Here is a 17,799-nt window from a genome sequence, read left to right on the forward strand (position 1 = left end):
ACGAGGAGGGAGGAGCAACAGTTAAGGTAAGACAGGGGAGTGGTAATTGTATTGTTGTTTGCAGAGTTTGGAGCTGGAGCACCGGAGCAGGAAGGCGTTGACACCATAGACAGCATCTGCTGAGCGATACCGGGTATGTATCTTGCAACCCTCTTGAAATGGTGACATGGTTTGTTTCTTTCTGGAGGGATCGAGAAAAACATGGGAAGGGGAATCGGGGGAATTGCTGGGGGAAGCGTCGCAGGAATTGCATGTTTGTTGTCTGGTTCTGCGTCTTGTTAATAAGGCACCCGAGTATTGACCTGGCCAGTGGTCGGGAAGCCCCTCCTGAGAGCTGCATTGTGACCTTACGTGTTAACTGGGGTAAAACGAGAGAGGTTGGCTACTAGGGATGGGTAGATTATAGGAAAAGCAGAGGAGTGGTGTAGGTTGATTGGGCATAGTGGAATGGGAAGTCTTACCTAAGCACGTGGATTCTTGCATCGCTGAGAGATGGGACCGCCAACCATTAAGGGTGGAGAGGGAGAAGCATGAGAGGATAAGGAGACTGGCCTTGTCTTCCGACTGGGTTGTCACCCAACCTGCGACTTGCTTCGAGATTAATTGGGCTAGGATAAGGATTAAGGAGAACGCTGGCAACAAGAATCAAAGCCAGAGGTTAACACCTCTTTCCTGTGAACAGGTTACGAACAGAGTGGAGATGGCTTGGCCAGCGAGAGGAAGAGGTCGCAGCAGATGTGGAAGGGAGACTGCAAAGGTCGAATATCCGAGCACATCAAAACCGCGTAGAGGAAGGAAGTCTGGTGAACACCTCATTAGTGAAACCATCGCAGCGTACCGAGAGGGAACAGATGTAGGCATCCACAATTTGCAGGAAGAATGGGAGGGAAAAATTAAGCAAAATAGTGGGACAAAGGAGGAGATAGAGAACTAGAGGACCTCAATCCCGGATCCTAGGAATACGAGAGGAATAATAACACAATTTAAGCAAACCCTCTATCTCTACTGGCTTATGAAAACCCTGTTGGGGAAGGCCATGGAACAAACATTAGTGGGGATGGCTCTGTCCCTCCAAGACATGCCCAATTACAAACAGGGTTTGCAACAAATCCAATTCCAGCTCCATAAGCAAGACATCTATCTGGATAGAATCCAAAGGCACATCCCAAGCATCATTGAATTAACTGAGATACCCAAGGAAACTATCAAGGATCCAGCACCGTTGGAATCAGCATCGGAAGAGCAGCAGGAATAGTTATTTAATCTGGTTTCTTTTTGTTTTATGCGGGTAGCATTTACTTTACATTATGCATGCTTATGATAGATAGACATATAGCATCTTGTCATGAAACTGAGACATACTTATCTTGGTTAAAAAAACTAAAACTTTACTGTTTTTGGATGGCTTATAACAATGATATGTGGCCAACAAACTTGGTTTCCCATTGGGAAAGTTGAGGCCACCTATCTCATATATCTGGTGTAAATTTTCCATTTATAAATAGAAAATGAAGGGTCCTGTCAAGCTTAACAAAAAAAAATACACTAGTATTTAACAATAAATTTGCAGCAGAAGCTCAAGTAGAAAATCAATCATATAACATAATATTATAAAACCTTCCAATTTATTCTTCACTTCATTTCTCAGAATAAACGCGGGATCCATTATAATGAAAATGGACCACAGAGAATTACAAAATTTTATATAGCAATAGAACCTAGAAAATATCGACCCCTTGAGAAAAAACTCAACCCCCCAGAAAACTTGACCCGTTGAATAATCACAATACAACTTTCATAGCAAACACTCACATGGACCAAGCGCTAGATTATCCTTTTGATCTTAGGCTAGTCATGAATGATACAACCACCCTGTGCAAGCATCAACTCATTCTTGCAAAGTCTCGACACTGCAAATTCAATGCTCAACAACTAGGTCTCCACAAGTTTCCTTCTCTAGAATTTCTTGCCATAACACTTTGTTCTCCTTAGCCCTGAGCCTCTCACACTTCACTTGACAAAATAACTCTCTCAATGATTTGACGTGTCTTCCTCCTCTTAGTTTTTTTTAATAATTTCTCATTAAGCTAAATCCCTAACCCTCATCTCTAAAGTGAGGGATGGCTAGGATTAAATCTTAACCCACTTAAGATCAACAATAGAGATCAAATCTAATTCACGCAAGTGAATAAGTCTCTTTTCTTTAGAAATCCTTAGCCCAATCACCAAAATTAACTAATCAATGTGTTTTCATAAAAGTCACTTAATAAATTAAATAAATACCTAGAGAGGTTTTGTATGACTCCTGCATGTTTGACACTTAGCCTATGCAGAAGTACCTGACCACTTTTATAATCATCAACACTCCCTTCTATCTTAGTCACCAGGTTCGAATTCGAGTTCGAGTTCGAGGACCTTGAAATTCAAATAAAGTTCGGCAACTCAAATTTTGTCGATAAAATTCGACATAAAATTCGACATATAGAAATTCGAAAAAAAAAATGTATATTAAAGATAGAGGGCAGATTTATACAATTATAAAGACTATCTTATTGTTAGAAATACGGATTCTAAACCCTAATTGGTTTGCAATACACATTTTCATGAACTTATTTGTATATATTGTTTTATATTTTTATTTGTATATATTTTTAATTTTTTTTATTTAACTCCAAAAAAACAATCTAATTGTATGAAATTTCTTTATATAAATGTTTAGATATAGATATCCATCATAAACTCAATTACAATTTAAATACCCTCTCTAATAATCATATCAATCACCTCTGCATCAAATTAAATAACCATACATTATTATTCATATGCCGCATCTCAAACCATGTTAATTGAGTAATGACATTCCTGCGTTTTAATGTTGCACATAAATTATTTTATATATTCCTAAATTTATAGTAGTATACTCAATCTTTTTAGGTTATGACATTATATTTTATTAATAATATTAAAGTTTTGTATATTTATATACTGATTCTAAACCCTAATTGGTTTGCAATACATATTTTCATGAACTTATTTGTATATATTGTTTTATATTTTTATTTGTATATATTTTTAATTTTTTTTATACTTTGTAAAAAAAATTGAAAATTAAATATTAAATAATATTTTTTCTTTTTTAAATAGAATTAATTTTGGCTATATTGTTTTGCAAAATGAAAGTTAAAATTTTAAAAAATGTGTTTTTCTATCCATTAAATAAAATTTAGTTTTTCAACGAAATTCATACCACATACTTTCCAGCCGAAAGAAAATCTATCTACTTATGACATTGATGATCAGTTTTCATACACGCTGCTCAACCACTTCTTTGAAAATTAATTCATCATTCTCAGGTCATTGGTTAATAGAATTTCGTCCGAATCACAAATTCTTAGCAGGTGCAAGTCGTGCTTAACGACGAAAATTTTTAATTGAAATTGCCGGAAAGGTCAATCTTGATTTTCAGATCATTCGTTGGCTACTCAAATCATCATTCTAAGGTCATTCGTTGAATATAATTTCGTCCGAATCATAAATTCTTGGCACGTGCTTAAAGAGAAAACTTTTGATTCTCAGATCATTCGTTTATGAAATTTCGTGCGAAGACCATCTTCTCAGTAGCTGGAAGAAATGCTTGAGGAAGAGATACTCTGGTTTTGCATTCAACATTTGAACTGGAGTTGTTATTGTTCCTTTCACTCTTTTCCAAAATGGGAGGAGGAATCCTAAGTTGAACCGAGAAATTTAGTGTACACTCTAGCACACTCAATTCAGACGGTGGCTTTTGGGCTTGCCGGTCCATACACAAGAAATTCGTCGCTTCTGTCACTCTCAATTTCCTTCTTGTAGTTATCGGATCTTAATCCAAGTCAGTGAAACGATTCAAGGGCGCTATGGCCCGTTTGCCGGTCTGGCAACCTACCGAATTGCTCCCGGATCTTAGAATCCGTATACTCTGTCTCTGTCATGCGGCGGCAATGAAAACAACAATAAAACCTAATCTAAAGCCTAAGTTACCAACACGCATGCCCGAAAAACGAATTTGAACGCATTAAAACGAATTTAATCGATTTTAATGTCGAATTTATTCGACAAAAATTCGAATACGCATTCAAATTCGAATACGCCATTAAATACGCCGAATTGAAACGAATAAATTCGACTGTCCATTAAATACGCCGAATTTCGAATTTTTTCGATTAAATTCGCCGAATGCGGTGACTAAGCCTTCTATTGTGGAAGGTATTTCGTACCACTACCAGCTTATCTTTGTAGAAAACAAACTTCCCCGTCACTAGAGGCTAGGTGAGAATATCTGCAACCTACTCATCTATGGAGAAGTACTAAAGCTTCATAGCTCCCCTCCAGACCTTGTCTCTAATGAAGTGATATTTGATCTCTATATGCTTGGGCTTGTCATGAAACACTATATTTTTCACAAGTTTGATACAAATATGATTATCACAATGTATCATAGTGTGAACCAGCTCAAGACCAAATCATCATGTGAGCATATTGTGAAGTGAATAGCTTCACCACTCACCAAACTCATTTCCATATTCTTTGTCTCTACTGAATTGAGTGCCACAAAAGTATACTTCATGCTAAACAATGAAATTACTGCTTATCCCAAGTTGAAACAATATCCTAAGGTATCCTTCCTATCCACTACACTCCCAACCCAATCTAAGTCTGTAGTATAGCCCTGCAACTACACTCCATCACTCCTGTCATATCTCAACCCAAACTCCATTGTACCTAGTAAGCACTTGAGCACAAGCTTCACTAGAACTCAATTCACCCTCCTTGGCTCTACCATAAACTGGCTAAGGGTATTCGTAGCAAAGCATATATATGGCCTATTGTTGACCAAATACATCAAGGAACCAATCAACTTCCTATACAAAGTGTAGTCCACCAAATCTAAACTTGAAGCATTCAACTTCCTCAGATTGGTGATCATAAGCATAGACATAGGCTTGCAATCCCATCCTGAATATCCTCAAGATATCAACAACATTTTTTCCCTATCCTAAGAAAATTCCACCTATATGCAGCCACACCTCCAATCCCAAAAAGTAGTGAATCATGCCAATGTACTTCATTAATCTAAAGCTAGATATCACTTGCACATCTCAATGAGCTTCTCTAGAGTCTGACCTTGTGAGAAATAGGTCATCCACATAAGGTACCAAGATGAGTGGACCATCACCAACTAGCATGAAATTATAGGTTGGGGTCCATCTCCCTCTTGGTGAAGCTCATGCCCAACAAATACTTGTCACTCCTCAAATACCATTCTCTTAGTGCTTGCTTGAGTCCATATTGTTGGTTGATGTAGATTGGAAAAATGTTCTAGCCTCAGGTGGTGTTAATGAGAGGATAGGAACACAAGAGAAAAAAATATCTCCAAGCCCAAGTTATTCTTTTGAATGGAAATATTTAAATTAAATTAATTAATTAGCTTATAATTATTTACCTGAGTTTTAACTTAGGGAAATAGATTAATTAATTAGTAATAATTGAAACATGGTCAATTTTCCTTTAGAGACTTCTAGAAAAGTTTCTAAGCAATCTTCGCCATCAAGAAGATCATTTCAGATCTAGATCTTTGTCATTGATTTCGCTACGAGATATTATAAAGGACATTTATGGGCAGCCTCAGAGACCAATGATCATTGTAATTGAGATTTGACACCAGCGAGGGTTTTAACAAAAGTTGAAGCAATGAATATTTTCCAGGCTTTTCTTCCATCAGTATACTTCCAGTTTCCAAGCCCTAGAGGAGGAATTATTCCAAAGTTTTTCAACAAACAAGGACACTGAGCTATTGAGGCCATGAGGGTTCCAGGACAGTCGTGTTTTGTTTGAGAGAGGTCAAGATTCCTTATGGAGGTTGTATTTGTTGTAATGACCCACCTACAATTACAAACAGAATGTGAATATTAGCATGCATATGGGGCATCCATATGATAGCTACATATGCATGAACCGCATGTATTGCACTAGTATACATACTAGCTAATATTGGAAAATGTTTAAGTTTAGGTTAATGAATCGTTTATCGAAGTAAATTCCTAACCCACTAGAATATAATAAATATATTGAGTGGGGTTCTTGATATGTGTACCACCTTTATATACCTATATATATAATGGATATAATAAATTATAAATTAATTTTATTTAATTAAAACAAATAAAATAATTTATTTAGATGTTAAAATAAATTGATTAGTTTAAATCTATAAATAAAGCAAATTGATTAAATTAAAAATAAAATTAAAAAAGGATAATATGTTATTAACACCTAAACTAAATAAAATATTCCAAAACCTTATTTCAACTACGAATATCATTTCAAATATGGATATGACCACCTCTATCCAAAAGAGAAGGAAAGGTCGGGAAGGTAGGAGGGTGACAACAAATGGAATCGGGAGGTGGTGGAAGAAAGGGGACTGACAACAAAGAGGTTAAGAGACGGTGGGTTTAAGGATATAAGGGAGTCGAGGAGAACATAACAGGGGAGCTTTTTTCGGAGTTTAAGAGAATACTGTGAAATCGGAGGAATGAGCTAGGGATCTAGAAAATTTGTAAAATTGAGCCTTTATTCTTGGAGTTTTGGGCATGGGAGCAGAGGACTTTGATTTCGAAGTCCTCTGGATCTGGGAACTGAAGAGGTTGAACCCAGATTGGCGGGGTGGATTCGGTCAGTTTGCTAACATCAGCATATTAGGAGCAACAACAGCCAAAATTATCCAAACAGAATATCCAAGTACTTATATTTAAATTTTGATTTCAATTCAATTTTTTATTTAATTCTAAAATTTAGGGTACACATTTTTTTTCTCTGGTTAATTTGTTAAAATGGGTTTCACATTTTCCAAGAGGAGGTTGTATGCAATTTCCAGAGGGGCGTACGAGTTGCTAGGGGGGCCAAGAAGTTGATTCCATCCAATCCGTAAGTATCAGAGGGTCCAAGAGCCACATGTGTGGAGCTGTATAGGCAATATTTTCCAGTTTGAGGTTGTGTCGGGTTGCAGAGGGAGGTCGTGAGCCTTCCAAGGGTTATATTGACTTGTGGAGGTGAAGAAATACTTTACCAGAGCTTTGCAAGCATTTGGTAAGCAATATTGTAATATTTATCAATTGAAGAATTTGTTGAAGACAATAATAAAACCCTCATACTTGAAGAACTAGTTTTCCCTTTGAGGTTTCTCAAGGGACATTCTTGTCCAAAAATGTTGAGTCCATTTTGTCATTGGTTTTCTATTAGAGATTCTGCAATTTATTTCAGTGAATATTGCAAACGTGTTTATTCAGTCTTTGTAGTATAATAATTTTTCTTAGAATTAAATACATTTGATAATTATTAGTTGATTGCAATAAGTGATATTTTTATTGATTTTTCACATGGTATCAAAGTAGATCTAAAGCATCGAGGTTTACTGAAGTAGATCAATGCAGGGGTTTGGAAGAGGAAACAAGGGTTTAATAACCAAATTGATTTCTTCAGTTTGTTCGAGATTTACTTGGAGGAATTTTACCAGTGTTATTTTTCGGCAAGAGAGGTTGGGATTTTCAGTCAAGACATGAGGGTTTTTGGAGGGTTGTGTTTCTTAGATCTAGCCGCACATGTGGCATCTTGAGATTATGGTGAGGTTGAGTCTTTTTTATGAGGTCAAACATCCAGAGGCAAGGCTGTGAGGCCAATTTTCTAGCCAAAGGCCACACTTGTAGGTTGTATTGTTTTCTAGGAACGCCAAAAATTCTCAGAGAAGACGAGATCACTTTCAAAGGGAGACTATGAGGCTTTCCAAGTACTTTTGTCAAATAGTAGAAGGGATTTATTTTTTATTTTCTCTTGAGGGTTTTTAGCAATGGCTTCAGCAAGATTGACGGATCATGATAGGTTGGATGGCACATCTAACTTTGGTGTCTGGAAAATTCGGTGCCTTCTTATTTTGGAAGAGCATGGGCTGAAGGAGTTTGCTACAACACATATTGTTGTACCAATAGATCTTATCATGTTGCATGAGTACTAGAAATATGATGCCAAGGCTAGGCATATTATTCTAGATGGGGTCAAGGACCACATTGTTCCACATTTGGCGGAAGAAGATACAACCAAGAAGATGTAGGATGCCATCAACAAACTTTTTCCAAGATAAAAATATGAATCGGAAAATGATCCTAACAGAGAAGCTTAGAAGCACCAGAAAAAATAAGGGAGAGAACATTGTCAGTTATCTCACCCACATCAAGACAATCAGAGATGAGCTAGCAACCATTGGAGAGAAGGTCGATGACAAAGAACTTGTGAGAACAACCTTGAATGGGTTTTAGAAGCAATGGGATGTTTTCATGCAACTGGTTAGTGGAAGATCCAATTTTCCTACTTGAGACCGCTTGTGGAATGACTTCACATGGGAGGAGCTTTCACTGAGCATTGTGAAAGGCAACACTGGTACAAGCAGTAGTTCTGAGCATAAAGGAGATGACAGTGAGAATATTGCTCTTGAGCAAGGGCAAAGCGAAGAAGGGATCCAATAAAGGGTCCAACTCCAACGAGGAAAAGAAGGACATGTCAAAGATCAAGTGTTATGGTTTTCATGAGTTTCACCATTACTGCAACAACTACTCTCAAAAGAACAAAGGTGACAAGGGTGAAAAGCAGATAGCGATAACCACAAATGAGCTTTTTATACAGATGGAGGATGAGTTTGCAGTCATTTCTTGCAACAACAGTCCATGAGTGATGTGGCATAGTGGAATGGGCCATGGGGTACTCAAGGTAACAAGTGTCCTAGATGTGATCACAGGACATGATGTGTACAATGTAGAATACCTTACTCACTAAGATGGATTGTTGGTTGATGTAGCTCGAACAAGTATTCTAGCCTCAGGTGGTGGCAGTGAGGCTAGGAACACAAGAGAAAAAAACATATCCAAGCCCAAGTTATTCTTTTGAAAGAAAATGTCTTAATTAAATTAATTAATTAGTTTTTAATTATTTTTCTAAGTTTTAACTTAGGGAAATAGATTAATTAATTAGTAATAATTGAGACATAGTTGATTTTCCTCCAGAGACATCTAGAAAAGTTTCTAAGCGATCTTAGCTATCAATTAGATCATTTCATATCTAGATCTTGGTCATTGATTTCTCAATAAGAGATTATAAAGTAAAGTGATTAGCAGCCATGGAGATCAATGATCATTGTGATCGATATTTAGCACCAACGAAGGTTTCAACGGAAATTGAAACAGTGAATATTTTCCGGGGTTTTCTTTCATCATTATTCTTCTAGTTTCTGAGATTCGGAGGAGGAATTCTTCCAAATGTTTTCTGCATACAGGGAGGTTGGGTCATTGAGACGATGAGGGTTATCGAAGGGTTGTGTTTTCTCTAAGAGATGCCAAGATTCTTTGTGGAGATCGTATTTTCTAGGAGAATGTCATACAATATTGCCAGGATGGTCGTACGAGTTGCCAAAAGAACCAAGAGGTTGATTCCATCCAGGTCATGAGCACCAAGGGGTCCAACAGTTGAACGTGTGGAGTTGTATAAGCCATATTTGCTAGTGTGAGGTCGTGTCAAGTTGCAGAGGGAAGCTGTGAGCCTTCCAAGTGTTAGATCAACTTGTGGAGGTGAAGAAATATTTTACCAGAGATTTGCCGACATTTGGCAAGTAGTGTTGTAATATTTATGAATTACAAAATGTGTTGAAGATCATAATAAAACCCTCAGATCTGAAGAACATGTTTTCTCTTCAGGGTTTTCCAGTGACATTTTTGTCCAAAACTATTGTGTCAATTTTATGAATGATTGTCTATCATAGTTTCCAAAGTTTATTTTGGTGAATATTCCAATCACGATTTTATTCAATGTTTGCAGTAAATAATTTTGCTTAGAATTAAATACATTGGATAATTATCGATTGATAGCAATAAGTGATATTTTTATCAATTTTTTACACATACAATGCTAAGTCACCTGACACGGGAATTCGGGATTTGTAGGATACGAGGATTTGAGTGTCGGATTTGGACACATTGACCCCCCGAAACAGGACACGTAGGATTCATTATATATTATTTTATTAAAATATATATATATGTATGTATATGTATATATATTAAAAATTAGATATTTCTTACACAAATTCTAATTAATTATACAAGTTCATTGATTTCAAACATAGATCTTCATCTATAGCATGCATAGTACATACAAAATTCAAATACATGTCAATGGTCACATAAATCATGATTCATAAATGAAAGACAACTTACAACTACAAGATAGTAAGATAAAGACACTGACTGTTGTAGTTTTCTCATTAAGTCATCATATCAAAATGTGTTACATAGGTAGTGCTAGTGCAATGCCAATGGCAAATGGAAATAGAAAATTGAAAACAACTATAGGTATACAAGCCTCAAGGCAATAGGTAGCCCATGACTCATGAGTCATCAATCCTCATAGTCATCATCAGAATCAACATCAATGTCCTCATCATCATGGTCACCACTACTCTCCTCTGCATCCTCCTCCTCCCCTGTATCCATAGTCACCTTTGCATCTACTAGTGTGGAGGATGACCCCTCTAAAATATCATCGTCATCAAATCTAACAGGCTCTGGCACTGGATCATTGAGATCCATGTTGGCCAATGCCAACTCAACACTGCTACCCAAATCCATATCATCAAGAAAGACATCCCACATCTTTGTCTTTCCCCTCAACCACTCTTCCCTCTGCCTATAAATAAGACGAAGGTTGGCATGCACATACATCTCCTTGCCGAACGCTCCAAACCCTTAGCTCCTTGCTCCAAACCCTTAGCTCATTGCTCCAAACCCTTAGCTCCTTGCCCATAGCTCAAAGTATGCAACACTGAAAGAGAAATATGGTAAAAAACATAAGGAACAACGCCTTTTTTATGTGTTTGGGTTTCAATTTAGGGGATTCGAATCCTAGAATCAGGACACGAATCCCGTTAGGACACGACATGTCCCCTTCTGGGATTCAAATCCCCAACAAATCGTGTGTACGAATCCCTTTAGGACACGACGTGTCCCCTTCTGGGATTCAAATCCCCAACAAATCGTGTCCGATTTGCAGGATTCGGACACGTGGCCCCTTGATAACAGATCCGATTACTTAGACACAATGCCTTCTTCAATTTGCATACATGAAAATCTCTGCGATGCATCTCATAGCCTCGAGGCTTCTCCCTGTACACCTCCTCCTCAATCCTCCATTGAGGAAGGTTGTTTTCACATCCATCTAATGTATCCTCCCTGTACACCTCCTCCTCAATCCTCCATTGAGGAAGGTTGTTTTCACATCCATCTAATGTATCCTCCACCCCATCTCTAAAGAAGAAAATATAATAGCCCTGATAGAAGTATACGTAACAACTGAAGCAAATGTCTCCTCATAGCCCACTCCTTCCTTTTGGGAGAATCCTCTAACCACGAACCTTGACTTGTATTTTTCAATACTGCCATCCACAGCATGTTTGATCTTTTAGATCCATCAAGAGCTGACCATAAACTTTCCTTCTAGCCTCTCCAAAATATCCCACACATCATTCTTCATGATGGAAGCATACTCCATAATGGCATCCCTCCAATCCTACCATCATGTTGCCTCCTCAAAACTAGTAGGCTCATAATATTGGCATGTAGATTTTCACAGTTCATAACTTGATGATGATGAGGATTAATGGATAATTGTGTGTTCTGATTGAAATACCTGACGTTTCGAGTTAACATTTCACCCATATCCAGGGGCAGATGTGAAGAGTGCCAATCCATGAATAAATAGAGCTAGAATATGACCGTTAGAGATGGTGAAAAGAATGTGAACGATGATGAAAAGAATTTTATCATTAATTATTGAACATTTGGGGAAAAATTAAATTAATTTAAAGGACTATAAATGAAATTAAGTAATGATAAATTCATTTTGTTAAATTGCTATTAATGCTGAAGGAAATTTATTTTGATTTAGAATCGAAAATAAGATTTATAATTTAGTATTAAATAATATTAATTTAGTATTAAGTAGAATTAGATTAGTAGAGATTGGAATAAAAGGGTTCAAATTAATATAAGAGGAGGAAAATAAAGAATTTAGGTTGAATTAAGTATAAATTATAATAAATTAGAATTGGAAAAATTGAAATTAATCACAAAAATTAGGGTTGAGTATGGATATTGGACTAGAATTAGTGAATTAGTTAGTGATTAGATTCAAGGTATTAATACTATTAAAAATTGAAATTACAAAAAACATTAGACTAAAAATTAATTAAGAAAATAGAAATAAGAAAATTATAGTATTAAATTAGGATTAAAAAGAGAATAGAGAGACATTGGAACAGGATTAGATTGGATATTATAGGAAAAGGATAAAAATGAAGGATCTAAATTATTTCCATCAACGTTCACATTCTTTTCACTATCTCTAACAGTCATGTTCTACCTCTAATAGTCATATTCTAGCTCTATTTATTCATGGTTTGGCACTCTTCACATCTGTTGGGCGCAAGATCCCCTAAGGAAAGTTTTGGGGCTTAGAGACTATATTTTGGTCCAATTTTGTAATACCGATGTAAAGACTCGAAATTTTGTGGGTGCGGAGTGCATAGTTTGTTAAAGAGTCATAGGGTTGTCCACCCTTATTTTGTTATTGTAATGTCGATTGTAGAAGATTACCCATGGTCCGCGAACCATGGGATTGTATAAATAGAGCAAAGCTCTAAGTGGTTAAGGCAGCTAATGTAGACACAAGATGAACATATGATGTATGCGAGATAGATCTGAAGTGAAAAGTCTAGTTTTGGGTCGTAGCGTAGGTAGAGGCTCTGCAGCTAAGTGCGTAGAGGCCTAGTAGTCCGTAGCTAAGTGCGCGGACCCTTACAGCTGAATGCGTAAAGGCCTAGTAGTCCGTAGCTGAGTGCGCGGACCCTTGCAGCTGAGTGCGTAGAGCGAGTCGAGTCTGTAATCTATTGAAGTATTAATAAAGAGAAGTTTCTATCAATTTTGTGTCTTTATTTCCAGTTTTATGCATCTGTTATATTGGGTATGAATTTCATTTCTAATGCTTATATAATGCGTGAATGTGTGTAATTGTGCACATTAAGTGAATGCAAGTTGGAATATCTATTTACGCAAAGATAATTAAGATATGTCAATAAGATAAGTAAGATATTCAATCTAAGTTGGGAAATAGCGTAGTTCGCTGCCATAGTAGCGCGAAAGGACTTTAGCCCCTAGTTAGGGCTGCGCAAAGGCCGATTGTAATAGATCGCGAAGGTATTGAAGGTCAGATCAGAGCGCAAAGCAACCTGCGTGACGGCAAGCATAATTGGACTAAACCGACATCACATCCATCTCAAGGGTGCAGAAACATGGTTCCAGCATCCCCCCATACTGCTACGGGTGATACTTCAGTCCGTGCTTTGCGGGCTGATGCCAAAAGGGCCAATAGTGTAGGGATTTGTTTGGCTAAATAACTCTGAACCTGGGTCAAACCCCCATAAGCCAACAAATGGTTCCGTTGCCAGGACCGGAATCTGCATGAGAGATGTGTGATGTTGTATCATTGGAATCCAACTAAAAAATAAATTGAAGGCTAGTTGGACAGAAGAATTTACAAGTTCGCGGCGCAGGAGAACAGAAACCCACAATTGTCAAAAGAAAAGTGGCTAGACAACTATCTGTATACGGAGATCCATGAAATCTTTTTCGCGTCCTTCCCTACTGAGCTATACGAGTGGATCGCGAAGCTAGCAGATAGCCAAGGAAGGTGCAAACTTGACAGTCCTATTTTGTGGACCCCAGAGTTAGTGCGAAGGTTGGAAGCATCAAAGGATAAGATCGCATGTTGTTGGCATTATGTCACAGATTTGGCACTGTGACACAGGTGTTGTCCTTGATGGCAACTCACTCAGAGGACAGATCATAGTTCAGACTCTCAAAATGAAGTAAAAGAGGTAAACGCAAGTTCCCTATTGACCAAGCCACCTGTACACGCGGGTTCGTAGACCAAAAGGCACGTATAGCGTACACATGCACTTTCACGGAATGAAAGGCGCGTACATGTTGGACAACTTAGTTTTGGTCCGTGGTATTGGTCCATGGTATTGTGATCCATGGTATTGGTCCAAGGTATCGTGTCCGAAGTGTTGACCCCAGGTATTTGGTCCAAGGTATTGGTTCTAAGTGGTTTTGGTCCATGGTATTGAGTAAGGCTTAAGACTATAAAAGGAGGAGAAGATCATTAGGCAAAGGCACTCAAGTATTGAATATCTTATGAAGAGCAAGATCGAGAATACAAGTTATTAAGCATAGCTGGATTTGAATCAAGGATGAACCTCAGTGCTTGATGAAGGATAAGATCTATTGATGGGTCAAAATCTTAAGGCTTGAAGTGAAGTATCTTTGTGTGGCTTTGATATTTTATCTGAATAATTGGCGCATGTCGTAATCTGTAAATATGATGATCTAGATATAACTGATGTCTGAATAGTTGTAAAGGTTAAATCATCTTTTACAAATCTGTACACAGATTCACTATAGCAAAGGCGCGTATACACGCTAATTCGGTATATCAAAATAGCGTATACACAGGTTCGCCTTGAGAAGAGTGTGTATGCATGCAGGTTCGACACATTGAAGTAGCGTACTCCTCATAAAATATGCTTTAGCTACTTCTGTTTGCCGTTGCAGTGTTCTGGGTTCTAGCTTGGGTTCTGGTTACTGTTATTGTATTCTGGTTACAACATTCTGAGAAGTGATTGTTTGATTCAATTTTGGTTGGTGCAAAGGAAATTGGTTGATGCAGATATATTTGATGTTTGATTGAGGTTATTGATGGATCTAGTCTGAAAATTTATGAAACGTAGTCCCTGGAAAAAAAAAAGAAAAAGTTGTAGCCTTCTGTAGGCCAACACCTACGTGCTAGTAAACACATCAGCTAGTACAAGAGCTAGGGGGTTGTAGCTCCCTTCCAAGAGAAGCTGGAGAACGAGAGAAAGTTGTAACCTTCTGCAAGTAAAAGCCTGCTTACTGGTATAAGACTGCACCAATACAAAAATTGTAAAAAGAAGTTTCTTATTAAAAGAAAGATAGAGACAATCGCCGTAGGTGGTTTTCACCCACATTGGGTTTCCACCTTATATCTTGTGTTCATGTGAGTGATTTTCTGTTTCGTTTTCTACTCCACCTGGTTACTGTTTATATGGTTCTGATGCACAGATTAAAGATCAACATATGATGAATTAACTAAATTATAAGTTTGCAGGGTATATGCTAGTTGCCTTAAATACAGTTGCGTATACACGCAAGTTGCATTAACTAATGTAGCGTATATGAATCTGATTATGGAAATGAAATATTGTTGATTTGCTAATACTGATTCACCCCCCCACCTCTCAGTATTATTTCCAACAATTGGTATTAGCGCAGGTCCTTCAAAATAAGCTTGATCGCTTGAAGGAAGATTTATCGTCATGAGTAACTACGAAAAAGAGGGATCCATTAGACCACCAATCTTTGTTGGAAGCAACTTCGTTTATTGGAAGGTAAGAACCACAGCCTATCTTCAATCTCTTGGAACAGATGTCTGGGAAATCGTGGAAGGAGGATATACATTTCCATCAGCAATTCCTACGGATACGACAGGTAAAAATCAATATGAAACCAATGTCAAGGCTGTCAATACATTATTGGGGAGTCTGTCACAATCAAAATTTGTCAAAGTTATGCAGCGCAAAACTGCCAAAGAAATATGGGACAAGATCGTTCTAAGCTATGAAGGAGACAATTAGGTAAAACATGCAAAACTACAATCTCTCAGAATCCAATATGAAACTCTCAAAATGCATAATGATGAAAGTATAGCTAATTACTTCTTACGTATAGATGAGATTGTTAACTACATGAAGAACTTGGGTGAAGAGATAAAAGAAGTTACTTTAGTTGAAAAGGTTTTAAGATCCTTGTCTACTAAGTTTGAATCAAAAGTTTCTGCCATAGAAAAAAAGCAGGATCTTCAGAGTATTACTATGACACAGCTGCACAAAATCTTAACTGTTTTCGAAATGAGAAAAGGAGGTCCATCAAATATGAGAGAAGCCACATTCAAAGCTTCAGGAAGAGAAGAACTCAATGAATCGGGACATATTTCAGAAGGAGAGGAAGAAGCAAACTTTGTCAAGAACCTTCAACGGGGCTCTGGAAGATTCAGAGGTAAACTACCTTTCAAATGTTTTGCTTGTGGAAGAGTCGGTCATTATGCTTCCAAATGTCCTCACAAAAATAAGCTTGATAAAGGTAAGGAATCAGCAAAATGGAATAGAAAACAAAGTGTAAGTAAGAAGAGCTACTATACGCATGAAGATAGCGATGGTTTATCAAATAGTGATGAAGATGAAAATAGTAATGACTATAGACTTCTGATGGCTTTTGAAGATGATGATTTCTTGGATGCTTTGGATGAAGATGACCTTTATGAAGAAATCTCTAAACTTAAAATTTGTTTAGAAGAAAAGAATATGATTATATATACTCTGACATTCCAACTTGCTGAAAGAGAAAAACACAATGAAAAATTAAAATGTGAAATTGTGGGTCTAAGAAAGGATATTGAGAAAACAAAAGCTCTCAAACTTAGATTTGCTAAATGATCAGAGACCCTAAATTAAATTATCAAAGTGCAACATTCTCCTCTGATAAAGACAGGTCTTGGATATACTGAAGAAGCACAGAAGCTGTCAACCTCCACTAAAAGCTATCTTGATGCAACAAAGAGCGATGAACAGTTTGACAATCGTCAGCAAAGGCATAAAGCAGATCACCAAGTAAATCGGGTTCAATCTACTTCAAGGATAAACAGAAGCTACAACCAACCTCAGGTAAATCATACTCAATTTGCTTCAAGAATGAAAGTCAATGGAAACTGTAATCACCGGGTCAATAGGTTTGATAATCGCAGGAACTTCTTTAATGGCCAATGTTTTTCATGTCATAACTTTGCACACAAAGCTGCTCAATGTGTTGCTTACAAGACCATCATGACTAGAGAAGCACGAAATCAAAGATGACCTACAATAACTTTTAACCTCTTGAAAATGAAATAGAACGCTCTATCTGTAACAACTTTGGTCATGAAGATTCTGAATGCAGGAGTAAATTTCGGCAAACATCTCAAAAGGAGCAAACTTCATTGAGTCCCAAAATATGGAGAAAGAAAGAACCACAAATAGAAAGATGTGGTATAGCCTTGTATGCATAAGGGCAAGAAAATCAGTGGTACATCGACAGTGGATGCTCGAAACACATAACAGGTGATAAAGAAAAACTTCAGTCATATAATGCCTTAGAAAAAGAAAAGAAGGTCTCATTTGGAAATGACAATCCTGCTGTCATAAAAGGTAAAGGTTTTGTTCTCTTAAAAGAAAAAGTTAAAGCTGGGAATGTTATATATGTTGATGGTCTAAAGCATAACCTATTGAGTGTCAGTCAAATGTGTGATCAAGGAAACGAAGTAGTAGTTCGATCAAATGGATGTGTTGTTCGTGAGCTTGATACAGAAAAAACCGTGATCAAAGGCATAAGAACTCCAAACAACTTATACATACTCAAGGGAGGACAACAACAGTGCTATCTAAGCAAAAATGATGAACACTGGCTATGGCACATAAGATTAGGGCATCTAAGCTTCTCTCAAATAAGGAAAGCATGCAAATTTCAGGCTATTCGTGATCTTCCTGATATTAGCATT

The sequence above is a fragment of the Pinus tabuliformis genome, chromosome 8 (genome assembly GCF_031772625.1).
Source record: "Pinus tabuliformis cultivar Carrire ecotype Pingquan chromosome 8, CPIR1, whole genome shotgun sequence".
Classification (NCBI taxonomy): domain Eukaryota; kingdom Viridiplantae; phylum Streptophyta; class Pinopsida; order Pinales; family Pinaceae; genus Pinus; species Pinus tabuliformis.